The following is a 14,067-nucleotide window of genomic DNA, read 5'->3' as shown; positions in this document are numbered from 1 at the left end:
TCCTCAGAATTCTATTGCATGAATGTGTGATGTTTGACTTTTAGATCAACAGCTCGAGATAAGTTATTCATTTTAGTTTTGCGTTGAATTTGTCTCTTTATTAGTGCGTGGCACGGGAGCTCGTCACCGTGTCAAGCCTTGGCCTGTCTCTGCCCTCACTGGGAAGTTCCATCGATTGGATCTCCCTCCTGAGTCTCCAGTTAAGCAGGTAAACTTGTCAAAGACCTTTCAGAAAATAATATATAATTTAGCTATGGAATATGTTTGGAGTGGAATGACAACTTTTTATTTGTCCTTATTTATAGTTTGTGCTGTTTGTGGGCGACTCGCATCTGCGTGCGTTGGTTGACCGTTACGTGAGGATGCCAGACGGTTGCCTTTCGTTTGGGTTCCTGTCTACGCCTGGTGCGTCTGCCGCTGAGCTCCGCACTGAGTTGCTGAACGCAGACATCCCCAGAACCCCCGACATCGTTTGCTTGCTGGCTCCAAGCAACAACCTCACGGCGACGCCCGGCATCGAAGCGGCTGGAGTTGCCTTCGATGGACTTCTGAGAGCTGCCCGCAGTCGATGGCCTAAGGTAGTTTTTGTGTTACAAAATAAAGTGTATTTTCAAGGCAGACTATTTAACAGAATTGTATAGTGTGTAATCCAAAACTTTTGTGCGGATCAGGTGTTTGTGCTCGATTTCCCTCCCCGGCTGGCGAGTGAATTGGCACCGCAACAATTCCTTCGAGAGGAGTTTCGTCGCGTTGCAGTAAAGAACGGTATGTAAAAATGATTAAGAGATAATGTCAGTATAGAATATCTTTGTAGGAAAGCTTTTAGTGTATCAACACCACCTCTTGGTACCACGTGTAAAATATGTATATGGTTTAATATTTGTTTTCTTCTGCAGGTGTAAAGTACTGCGTCACAGCTGACCGCTTTCCGCTGGACTCACGTGCCTTGTGGAGTCGTGATGGGGTAAGTCGTGTTATAACTTGGAACGTGAGAAATTCATGTAATGTCATTTTTATATGGCAAAAGCAGTTTATTTCAATAATAACCCGTGCTTCTCATTATAATAGATCCACCTGAGTGACGATCTGGGGATGCCGCTTCTCGCGAAGCTTCTGTGGCACTTCTCCTTTCGGCAGCTACAGTCACCTCTGCCTGTTACACCTCTGCCTGTGTCTCCTCCCAAGTCACCCCCGACTGTGAGACCCTTTGCTACCACCGTGGTTGTGAAGGGAGAAGTTTCACGTCCACGTCCCCTTGACCCCTTCAAGGAAACTGTCGTCGGACGTCGTGGAAAGGTAAAAGTTATACAATTTTGAAGAGCTTTAGTTTTAGTTAGGCCACATTTATGGAATACTAATTCTCCCTATGTGTTTATAGCGCAGCCAACCTGAGTCCTGGGATGCGCCTGAGGACTGGGATCAGTCTTCCGTGCGGAACCTTCCTCATGAGGTTTGTACATTGCTATGATAGCTGAAAGGAAATCAAACCGTAATGATGCGTACATTTGTTGTTTCATTTAAATGCTATTCCTATAAGACAAGGCAAATGGTCAATGGCTCAATTCTGTTTTTTATTTCTAGGTTTGTGTGCCTCCTCTGGTCCTGAGGGAGTGCTTTGTCGTGCTAAACCCTATCCGGTTTAGCACTGACAAGTTGGCTGCAATGGATCGCATTGTTCCATCCAACCTTGACGTCCCGATGGGGAATCGCTCAAAGGTAATTTGTGTGATTTTAATATTAACTGTTTGTGAGTGCATACATATTAATAGCGCCTGTAATCCTATATGACAAGCTTTACATTGTATGGTACAGATAGTTGCATTGATAATAAAAGTGTTATATTTCATTAACTGTTATCATTTCCGTTCTCTTCCATTATGATAGAAACGGAAGGTGGCACATGGAACCACGGCTGTGGTCTCCAAAGGAAAGAAGGCCCGCCTTGAGGTTGGTAATTTCTCAGTGAAATATGTACTTGTTTTTGGGTTGAAACACAGGAACAACTATTTTCTGATTTCGCCTTTAACACAAGAGATAGTCCAACATTCTCTGTGTAGGTATTGTTTTGCCAATGATTTACAATTATTTTCCAGGCACTTCAAACTCCAGCAAGGATTGCCAAACCTTCGAAGCTGGTACCTCCCCCTCGACCTGTTCCAGAAGCTGCTGTACCAGCTACTCTGGAGGGCGTACCTCCTCCTCGACCTGTTCCAGAAGCTGCTGTGCCAGCCACTCTGGAGGGCAGCGTCTTTGTGCATTCAAGCAAGGTAATTTGCATACAACATGTAATGATTAAACACATTCAGTGAATAGAGTGCGGTTCTCTATTCTTTTGATATTTTCTCTAAGTTCCCTTTAAGAAAGTGTTGTTTTGTGTTTCCATTTCTCAATTGTAATGTACATATAATTCTTACTATGTCTTTGCAGTTTGCTCAACCGGAGGGGGATGACAAGACTCTGTGTGTTGATGAGTGGCCGTTTCTTCAAACAGAGTTTTGTGAGGTAAGGGAATGGGGGAAAAAGAGAGCATCTTGTAATAATTTAATATTTGGGTTTAATAATTTAATATTTGGGTTTTGTTGTTAAATTTGTATGTAGCGCCACAAAATACAGGCGTGCACAACACTATGTTTGTTATTGTTTTAAATAAACTACATTAGCAGTAAGTTCTTTGAACTGCCCACTTTTCAATTTTCATACAATTGTATCCCTCATGATAATTTTGCTCCCTTACCTCATTGTAGAAGGTGAACCAGCCAACTGCTCGGGTTGTCTCTGGACAGAGAAAACAAGAGGAGCCAACACCTTGGGGGCCAAAAGTTGTGATGGCCCAGGCTGATAAACCAACAGCCAATGAGACCAGCTTCTTGGGATGTTCAACCAAGGTAATGACAACAATATAAAAAATGATTTGCAAATAAGCAATCAATCTGTTCCAGGATCAGTATCTAGAAACATTTACATTTTTACTTCATAATTACAATCAACATAGTTGAACGGTTTTTAACATGTTCTTGGTAATATCTACACACTATGAATTGGAAATGTCAAGAAGGTTGGCTGATGAACTTGTTATGCTCATTTTAATTATTTAAACTGAACTGAAATCAAAGTTTTCTTTGTCCTTAATTCTGTTCACCACAATACACCAAATGTCCCCTTTTCTATGGCTTATGAGTTTGCATGTAGGGGTAAACCTAATTTTTTTAACATTCGTAATGTTTGTGATTGCAGATGACACACATTGAGGACCATGAGCCGTTTGAACCAGCACCTGAGGTCACTGCGAGCAGTCAGCAGGTATGTAATTACTAGTGGAAAAATTGTATACCAACGGGAAAAGCCACAGCTTAAGAGACCCATTTTGTTTTGATGTGTTTATTCTTTTAAAACATTGATATGGTGTAAGTGTGCAGTTCTGACTAAATTGCCTATACTATGTACATTTTCAAATTACTTACTGGGAACCAACATGCTTTTAAAAACACTGAATTGTCATTTCAGCAGAGCCCGCCTGAGGACAATGGCCAGCTTGAAGATCCTCATGCAACACTTGGCAATCAGAAGGTACTTATTTTTAACATGTTAATCCCTGTTCCTTGTGAGTTTTCCTGCCATTTATTAGATCTTGGAAATTAGGTAAAGTAATGTTAATATCATGTACAATTCCGTTTTCCCATTATACACAGCCATGAACTACAGCTGATTGATTCCTAGCCTTTTTTATGAATCCCTTGTTAATTTCGATATAAACTATTGGTTACACTCCTTTTTGATTGAACTACTGTTGTGTTTTTAGGCACCCTGTGATTTTGCACCTGCCAGAGCTGCTACATCAAGTCATGTGACTTATGACAACCCTGGGTGTCTTCAAGGATCGTTTGACCAGAGCAGCCACATATTCGGGGAAAATGCAGGTAAGCAGTGTGCTACAAATGGCATAGCAGCGATTATGACCCACACCACCCATAGCGTTCTCAAATGGAAAAAAAAGAACATTCATCATATTCTAAAACGAGGTAATGGCTTGTACACATCTATGCTAGAAAATAAGGAAATCAGTGCAGCCAAAACCAGTGGGCATATTTTCATTTCCGAGTTACCCAGACACTGCAAATTAAACAATAAATTATTTAGTTTGGAATATTTTGATACACTCACTGGAAGTCTTGATCAAAAGCATGATTATGACGCTTCTTTGCAAAACATAGCCATGCCTTTAGAAGAGGCTATTCAGAAGACACTGCTGCAGACAGACACATGCTTGCTCAACATCCAAGGAAGTGTCTGTGCCGTTTTCAAGGTCGAAACTGCTTTTGCAGTTTTCGATCCTCATTCTCGTAGTACTTGGGGTTCCGTTGCACCGGATGGAACCAGCATAGTAGCGCACTATGCTACTGTGTATGAGTTGTATGACCATATTAAGAACCTTGTCAATTCCTTGTATCAAAATCATCCACATGCTTTTGATATCCCAAACAAGGTGTTTGAAGTCACAGGTGTGAAAGCTGTTGAGGTAAACTCACCATTTACTGCTTTAACTGCACAGCCTGAAGCCAGCACTTCGGCACATGATGGTACTTTGGACACTGACACTGACAGTGACTCTGATCTCTGTGTCCTTTCGGTAACAGATAGAAATTCCCTTGCATTAAACGCGTCTTTTACCCTTGAAGCTGTGCAGCCTGTAGCAAACACTTCTACATGTGACACAACAGTAAACATTGACAGTGATCCTCCAATTCACACAGTAGGTGCATCAGATGTCTGTTTAATTTCTGTAACAGATAGCCCCAATATAATGTTTACGGGATTGACATTAAGGGAAAAAAACAGCATCTGCAACAAACTGAATATCGTACCAAGTTTAGATCAAAATGTTGTTGTACAAACCTTCGATATGGGACAGCCTGAACCATGCAAAACAACATCCATTGTAGGTGACGGTAATTGTTTCTTTCGTTCTCTTTCGTCTGTATTGAGTGGTTACGAGTCACATCACAAGGCCTTTCGAAAGGCTGTAGTGAATCACATCTCAAATAATCCACTTCATTACGTTACTTGCCTAAGACGGCAATTTGCTTCTGTGGAGCAATATCTCCAGCACTCAAAAATGAAATATGTTGGATCTTGGGCAACAGAGTTGGAAATACAAGCTTCTGCAGATTTGCTCTGTGTTGATATTTACACATACAGTCAACAGAAATGGATTACGTTCACGGCGAACATTGATTCGATTTCACGAAAAGCTATATATCTGAATCACTGCAATGAATGCCATTATGAACCAATTGCATGTGTCAAAGAAAAAACCTCTCATACATGCTTCAGTTTAACTAGTTTCTGTGAAATGTCTCACAAAAGGTCCAATGCAGAGCTTGTTTCACCACGTAAAAAATGTACTGATAAAGCAAAACATCTGAGAAATAAGAAAACGTATGCTGAAGACGCAGAATATAGGCAAGTTCAAAAGCTAAAAACACAACAAAGATATAATTGTGATGAACAGTATCAAGCTAATCGGAAAGCTAGCAGTATTGAAAAATATGCTAATAATCCTGCCTATCGTGACCAGGTGATACAAAGAATTGTAATCAAATACAGAGAAGATCCAGCTTATAAGCCCTCTGTAATTGAGAGAAACTGTCAAAAGAGACTTAATCTAACCCTCTTAAAACATAATATCGACTTTGTAATTGAGCTCTTCCAAGAGGAGGTCAAACATGGACCAGAACATGTGTGTTGTGTATGTCACAGATTATTGTTCCGTAAGCAAGTTAGATTATGTGACATAACTTCATATGAATCCAAGGCTTCAACTGTGTCAGCAATTGCAAAACAATGCATTACCACAAAATATCTCCATCAATGTGATAACGCATGTTTATCGCCATGCACACTAAAACAGACAGTTGCTGGTAAATTGTGGATATGTTTCTCTTGCAACATCAAGATACTCAGTGGTAAGGTTCCCCAGGAGAGCGCTATGAACAACATGGCATTAGATCCCATTCCTGACGAATTAGGCACACTGAACTCATTAGAACAACACCTGTGCGCATTGAATATTCCCTTTATGCGACTTGTGGCATTGCCACGAGGTTCTCAGAATTCTGTCCATGGGCCGGTGACTTGCGTTCCATCAAACAGCGATGTAGTCACTTCGGTTCTCCCTAGGCTAGAAAATCAAGATTTAATGATCCGAATAAAACTGAAAAGAAAACTTACTTATAAGGGGCATTATCAGTATCAATATGTGCACACTCAAAAAATCCAAAATGCGATAGCATGTTTAAAGGACATGAATAAATGGTATAAGGACATAGACTTTAACGCAGAATGGGAAAATCCCTTGCCAGAAGATGCATGTTCTGTTTTGAAAGAATGCAACCCAGTTAATGACACTCCATCTGCACCTGAAAGCAGTGACATTACAACTCAATCAGACCAGGTGTCGGATGATGAAGAAGCTGACCACATATATGAAACTCAAACACACGGGTTACTCTTGGACACATGTTTGCAACCAATTGATATCGCACAAGAAATATTTGATCAGCATTTCGAAAGTGTTTTATCAATAGCTCCAGCTGAAGGCAACAGTCCTGTTAGGCTGCTGACAGATAAGGGCAATGAAGCAAAATGTTTTCCAACTCTTTTCCCCAAAGGGACAGGTACATTCCATGATGTACGGCCCCACAGGCTCACTCTCAGTAGATACATCAACACACGAATCCTAAATGCTGATGGGAGGTTTAGCAGCAACTTGGACTACATTTTCTATGCTCAATATTTATCTGAGGTCAATCAGGTTGTTTCCAAGGTGTCCATAGCACTGAGAAAAGGTTACCATGCAGGGGAATCATTGGCTATAACTTCCGCCATGCTTTCAAACAAAGACTATGTACAAAATGTCTTAAAAACCGATCTCGGCTACAAGTTCCTTCAACCGATCCGAGGGACTCCAGTTTTTTGGCAAGGTGTACAGAAAAATCTATTTGCTATCGTTCGTCAGCTTGGTGTCCCTACTTGGTTCTGTTCATTTTCATGTGCTGATTTACGCTGGACTGAACTCATCGATGTTTTCATGAGACTACAGAAAATACAGGGAAATGTCAACGACCTGGACTGGTCACAGAGGTGCAATTTACTCAAAACTAATCCGGTTACCGCGGCAAGAATGTTCCAACACAGGTTTCAGACTTTCCTAAATGACGTCATCAAGTCACCAGCTAACCCCATTGGTAAAGTTATCGAGACATTTTTTAGAGTTGAATTCCAGCAACGCGGCTCACCCCATACACATTGTCTGTTCTGGGTAGAAAATGCACCGAAAATAGGCAAAAACACAGATCAAGAAGTCACACAATTTATTGATAAATACATCAGTTGTGAACTCCCGCCAGCAACCGACGCATTGCATGAAGTTGTTTCCAGCGTTCAAAAACACAGCTCCAAACACTCAAAGAGTTGTAGGAAAAAAGGCACAACATGCAGATTTAACTTTCCACGTCCTCCAAGCAACCACACCTTTCTTTGTAGAAGTAAAACAGACGAGAACCAGGAGGTAACAGACGCTGATCCGATAGACGTCTCTATATTAGAAATGCGAAAAGAAAAAGAGGTGGCTAAAAGTGTCATGACAAGGGTCAAACATGCTCTTTCAAGTCCAGAACTAACCTTTGACTCTGTGGATCAGCTATTTGCTTCCATTAACATCACCCAGGAAATGTTTGAAAATGCCTACCGATTGACAACCAATAAAAACGCGGTTGTACACAAACGCAACCCATCAGATGTTTACGTTAATCAATACAACAAAGACCTTTTGCGTTGCTGGGATGCCAACATGGACATACAATATGTCTGCGATGCTTTTGCTTGTGTAGTATACATAATATCCTACATCTCAAAAGCAGAACAAGACATGGGCTTATTGTTACAACATACTCAAAATGAAATGAAAAAACATGGAAATTTAGATGCAAAACAAACACTCAATAAGTTGGGAAGTGTCTTTCTCCACAATCGCGAGGTCTCAGCTCAAGAAAGTGTTTATCGAGTTACAAACATGCATCTCAACGAAAGCTCAAGACTGGTCACATTTATCCCTACTGGTGAAAATACCGTCAGAATGAGTTTTCCTCTCAGTGTCATTCAAAGCAAAGCAGAACAGGGTGACACATCAACAGACTCAATATGGATGACGAGCATAACGGACCGCTACAAAAACCGCCCCCAGGGCGCAATTTTCCATGATATTTGTATAGCCACATTTGTTTCAAAATACAGAGTTCTGTACGGGAAAGAGCAGCACAGCAAGGGCTCTGTTAAACTGGAAAAAAACACTGGCTTTGTTAAGATGAGAACTAGGGGATCTGATGCTGTTGTTAGATACGCTCGTTTCTCACAAACCAAATATCCAGAAAAGCACTACCAAAGTTTGCTACAATTGTTTTTGCCTCATTATTCAACAGATGAGATAAAACCTCCACCGTACAACAGTTATGAGCAGTTTTACAGGACCGGTTCCATCACTAACAGCAGCAATACAATGCAAAGTGTTAAGGAAGTTGTAGATTTGAACAGATCCCTGTTTGAAGTAGATGCAGATGAGCTCGACAGATGCCAAGAGGTTGCAGGGCACCACGGGGCTCACGACGAGGCATGGGCAGACCTTTGTCCTGAATCTGAGTTGGAGCGATTAGAATGTCAGGAGGAGATGATTAACAACAACGACACAAATCAAAATGAAAGAGAAGCCATACCGGACTTGCAGTCGGACACAATCGCGACACTGTCTAAAGAATTTCCCACACACTCGATACAAAGAGCTGAAGGTCTGTCCATTATGCGCACGTTAAACGAACAACAAACTCAAATTTTTTACAAAATCCGCGCATGGTGCCTTGACAAAGTCAATGGCAAAAACCCTGACCCGTTTCGTGTATTCATTTCAGGGGGAGCAGGCACGGGAAAGTCCCACCTGATTAAAGCTGTGTACTACGAGTCATGCAGACTCTTTGCAAGAATGTCCATTAATCCAGACGACACTCACGTTTTGCTAGCTGCTCCTACAGGAGTAGCAGCATATAATATCAACGGAAGCACAATACACAGCACCTTTGCTATTACTACATCTGCCAAACTGCCATATCAACCTCTAGGAGATGAAAGAATCAATTCGTTAAGAGCCACCATGAAAGACTTACAAATACTCATTTTGGACGAGGTGAGTATGGTTGATCATAAAATCCTGACGTATGTCCATGGCAGACTACGACAAATAAAGCAACAAGGAGATTATGCATTGTTTGGGAATGTATCAATCATGGCAGTTGGTGACTTCTTCCAGCTCGGCCCTGTAATGGGAACACATCTTTACCGCGAGAAATTGGTGACCGATCTGTGGAACAATCATTTCACTCACATTGAGTTGACTAAGATAATGCGACAAAAAAACAAAGAGTTTGCTGAAACCTTGAATCGTCTTAGGAAACACAGAAAAGGTGACAATCTTTATGAGCGAGATGAAATCTTACTAAGACAACGCGAGACAGGCGGGGGGGAACTGACACAGGACCTTCACATTTTCTCAACAAATACTGCAGTGGCAGTCCATAACATCACCATGTTAAACAAGACATGTACGGATATAGTGCAAATTCAAGCTCAAGATACTCAGAGGGACCCTAACACAGGAAATGTAACGAAAAAACGTAGTCCACAAACTTTTGATAAACAGACATGCTTAAGCAGAACGTTAATCGTTGGTCCATCAGCTCGCGTTATGCTCATCAAAAATATAGATCTGTCCGACGGATTGGTCAATGGTGTATTCGGTACCGTTTGCAAAATAACATTTGAAGGAAACGTTCAGTTTCCCAAAACCATTTTGGTTAACTTTGACAATGACAAAATCGGCAGGAAACTGAGGAGTAGGTCTCTATGCTTGGAGCCACAATTTCAACAAGCAACACCCATAGATGCTGTGGAAGACAAAGCAATGACTGGTGGATCTAGACGCCAATTCCCGTTACGCCTAGCATGGGCCTGTACCATACACAAAGTTCAAGGTTTAACTTTAGAAAGAGCTGTAGTGTCCCTCAAAGATATATTTGCAGCTGGCCAAGCATATGTAGCATTAAGCCGAGTAACGTGTGAGGAAAACCTTAGCATTCAAGACTACACAGCCAAAGCCTTCTATTCAAAACGAGACATCGACATTGCCCTGCAAAAAATGGAACCATTCATTGCAACTCCCCCAGCAGAAATAACTTCAACCCTCAAAATATGCCTGCACAACATTCAAGGTCTATGTCAACACATGGAAGACCTTAAACATGACCAGAGAATCTTGAGTGCTGACATCATTTGCGTGACAGAAACATGGCTGGAACAAAGCACATCAGTCAGTTCCATTGAAATGCCAGGTTGGACTTTTAATCACAAACTCCGGTCCCAATCCTACCATAACATGACCCAATTCCAAGACTTGGTAAACAAACGGCACGGTGGTGTGGGCTACTATCACAAAGACCACATCACTTGTAACATTATACACATGCCATGCAGTGACTTGGAAGCCATCATGTTTAATGTTCAGCCTTTGAATTACAATTACATTGTGCTGTACAAACCGCCATCATATCAACTCGCCTTATTCAAACACAATCTCGCTTTGGTAATGCAACACTTTAACCAACTTTCAGGAGGAAAGGTAATTATGGGTGACTTCAACGACAATGCCCTTGTTTCTAAATCTGCAGAAAATTTCATGCGACAGCAAGGTTACACCCAAATTGTCTCTTTGCCAACCACAGAAAACGACACAACAATTGATCACGTATACATTCGTGACATTAATCCCACTGATATCAAAGTGCGAATTCTGTCCACGTACTACTCCGATCATGAGTGCCTCTGTTTAGATTTCCTTCTGTAACTGGTTAGCTCGTTTGGCTCGCAGGTTTTAGCACCACCCAATAATTTAAATGTTTTGTCTGTCTTTTCTATTTTTTCAAATAAATAATAAATATTAAATATATATTTTTAATTTTCTATTTTTTCTAATAAATAATGAATTTTTTATGGATTTGCCCCACTAAACAAAGCCATAGATATGGTTTTTTTTTTCAGCACTACCCAATGTTTTAAATGTTTTGTCTTTGTCTTTTCTATTTTTTCAAATAAATAATAAATATTAAATATTCTATTTTTTAATTTTTATTTTTCTATTTTTTCTAATAAATAATGCATTTTCTCCCCATTTTTTTGTTATGGATTTGCCCCTCTAAACAAAGCCATAGTTATGTTTTTTTTTTTTAGCACTGCCCAATGTTTTAAATGTTTTGTCTTTGTCTCTTCTATTTTTTCTAATAAATAACAAATATTATCCATTTTTAACTTTTGGATTTTTACTTTACATTTTCTCCCCATTTTTTATTTTTTATTTTTTTTTATTTGCCCCTCTAATAAAAGCCATAGATCTTTTGTCCCTTTTCAGCATTTTTTCCCTATTCATCTACAACTTACAATTTACAATAAGGGTACATTGATAAACTATTTGTTAATGCTTAGTTAATAACTCATAGCTAACTAACCATTTCTAAATACTTGCGTAATGCTTGATAAACATTAACTAAGTCAAACTAACTGTTATCCTTAGTTAATGCTAATCTAAGCATCAGCCAAGTGAAACTAACTGTAATGCTTAGTTAATACTTATCTTAGCATTAACTAAGCATTACAGTTAGTTTTATTTAGTTAATGCTAAGATAAGTATTAACTAAGTACAACTAACTGTTATGCTTAGTTAATGCTATAGTAAGTATAGTTAACTAAGTATACTTAATGCCTAACCAATCATTAGTCAACATTAAATAGTGATAAATGCGCATTAACAAACCATTGATAACATTACGTAAGTATTAATCCACAGATATATGATGTACCCTCATTGTAGTATGTTAGCCATCGATTTAGGTTACCTTTTTATTCAATCTTTAAAATACCATTTGGATATTTTTGATTTTTTCAAAAAAATGTGCCTCTCAAAACCCAACCCCTCGTCCACGTCGTGAGAGGCGGAAACAGTGTGTCTGTATTCCAGGTCCATCCAAGACACTGTCTGAATGGACCTGGAAACATGCTGGCCAACGGGGCTCTGGTAAAGCAAACCAATCGAAACGGTAGCGGACAAGGCGTTTGGGGCTATAACTCCCACACCGAACCTCCCACAGTCGAAACCTTTATATCCACATGTTGTTCACGGTAGCGTTTTCAACACATGCTTCGCGTTGTGCCGGCGAAACGCACATTTTTTGTCGCGTTGTGCCGGCGAAATGCACACTTCTTGGACCCCTGCATAACTGCTTGCAGTTCTAGTTAGGGGTCCAAGCCAACAGGATTGGATCCCTATTGTTTTTGTAAGGATTTTTATTATTCTTCACGCCTTGAAAGTGGAACCACAGCCCAAACCGTAAATGGTGCACACGCGCCAATGGCATGACTACATCCAGAATCGGCACCGCTACTCAGATAACAAAATCCAGACACGCCGGCCACTAGGTGGCGCTATACCAAGGAATACGCGTTTGTGGCTATAACTCCCACACCGAAACTCCCAGAGTCCAAAAACTTGTACACACAGATGCACTGGAGTCTGCTGCATCTTTTGGCCTAGGCCACGCCCATTTGCGTCTAGGAATATTTTTCGCTACATCGCAAAAACCGCAAAACTGTTTTTTCGCTACTCCTCCCACATTTCTCGACCAATCAACACCAAACTTTGCACACGACATCTTCAGACGCACACGCAAAGAATGCACGAAACACTTTTTTGATGCGACCTTTGACGACGAAACGGTAGCGTTTGGAATATTGGTTTATTAGCTAAATTAGACGTGGAATATCAAAAATCCAAAGAAATCCAAAATTAGACATCGGATCGAGTCCAAATTTTACACACATGTTGGTGTTAACCTTATCGTCGTTCGATAAAAAATTCGGAAGAATTCGCCGTTAGGGGGCGCAATAAACGAGGAAATTGTATATCGTCTGCAAAATTTCGCCGCGAAAACGCTACACTGACTTCTCGCTACTCCTACCACAGTCAAATCCTTTGTATCCACAGGTTCAGGGTAGCGTTTTCAACACATGCTTCGCGTTGTGCCGGCGAAACGCACATTTCTTGTCGCGTTGTGCCGGCGAAATGCACACTTCTTGTTATTATACTTCCTACCAAGAAAGTGGTACCACAGCCCAGACCGTAAATGGTGCCGACACGCCAATTGCATGAATAGATCCAGGTCCCTGAAGACTATGCAGACGACAAAATCCAGGCATGCCGGCCACTAGGTGGCGCTATACCAAGGAATACGCGTTTGGGGCTATAACTCCCACACCGAACCTCCCACATTCAAAAACTTGTACCCACATATTCACTGGAGTCTGCTGCATCTTTTGGCATAGGCCACGCCCATTTGCGTCTATAATTTTTTTTCGCAAAATCGCGATAACCGCAAAACTGTTTTTTCGCTACTCCTCCCACATTTCTCGCCCGGTCAACACCAAACTTTGCACACGACATCTTCAGACACACACGAAAAGGAACCGTATAAACTTTTTTGATCCGACCGTCGACGACGAAACGGTAGCGTTTTGAATATTGGTTTATTAGCTAAATTAGACGTGGAAAATCCAAAATCCGAAAAAATCCAAAATTACACATCGGATCGACTCCAAGTTTTACACACATGTTAGCGCCACCCTTATCGACGTTCGAATAAAAATTCGGAAAATTACGCCCTAAGGGGGCGCTATAAACGAGGAAATTGTATATCTTCTAATTGGCCAAAGGAATGTTCTTCAAACTCAAGGGAAACCATCAAGGGGCAAACCCGAGTCTATATAGAAAATATGGCCGAGAATTATTAATGTGGGCGGGAGTTATTTGGCAAAGGAAAATTGTCTTTGGAAAATTAAAAATTTCGCCACAGGGCGGCGCCAAAAAACGACGACATTGTCTATCTCCTATTTGGCCAATGGAATGTTCTGAAAACGCGT

General features: G+C 40.7%; 1 protein-coding gene and 2 long non-coding RNA genes across 5 annotated transcripts in view; 1 reads left to right on the top strand and 2 right to left on the bottom strand.

The window, feature by feature from the left end:
* Positions 1–14,067, bottom strand: part of LOC115548201 (zinc finger MYM-type protein 1) — a 100,470-nt gene that overhangs the window by 57,062 nt on the left and 29,341 nt on the right. The window lies entirely within an intron of this gene.
* On the bottom strand, positions 1,987–2,996 carry LOC115548232 (uncharacterized). Its single transcript, XR_003977553.1, has 3 exons — positions 2,735–2,996; positions 2,415–2,481; positions 1,987–2,248 (listed from the first exon to the last, which is right to left on the bottom strand). It is a non-coding gene; the product is annotated as an uncharacterized LOC115548232 (long non-coding RNA).
* LOC115548234 (uncharacterized) lies at positions 2,426–3,722 on the top strand. The gene is made up of 4 exons (XR_003977555.1): positions 2,426–2,502; positions 2,745–2,885; positions 3,235–3,300; positions 3,505–3,722. It is a non-coding gene; the product is annotated as an uncharacterized LOC115548234 (long non-coding RNA).

Source organism: Gadus morhua, chromosome 8 (genome assembly GCF_902167405.1).
Source record: "Gadus morhua chromosome 8, gadMor3.0, whole genome shotgun sequence".
Classification (NCBI taxonomy): Eukaryota; Metazoa; Chordata; class Actinopteri; order Gadiformes; family Gadidae; genus Gadus; species Gadus morhua.
This window is presented reverse-complemented; position numbering and strand designations above follow the sequence as displayed.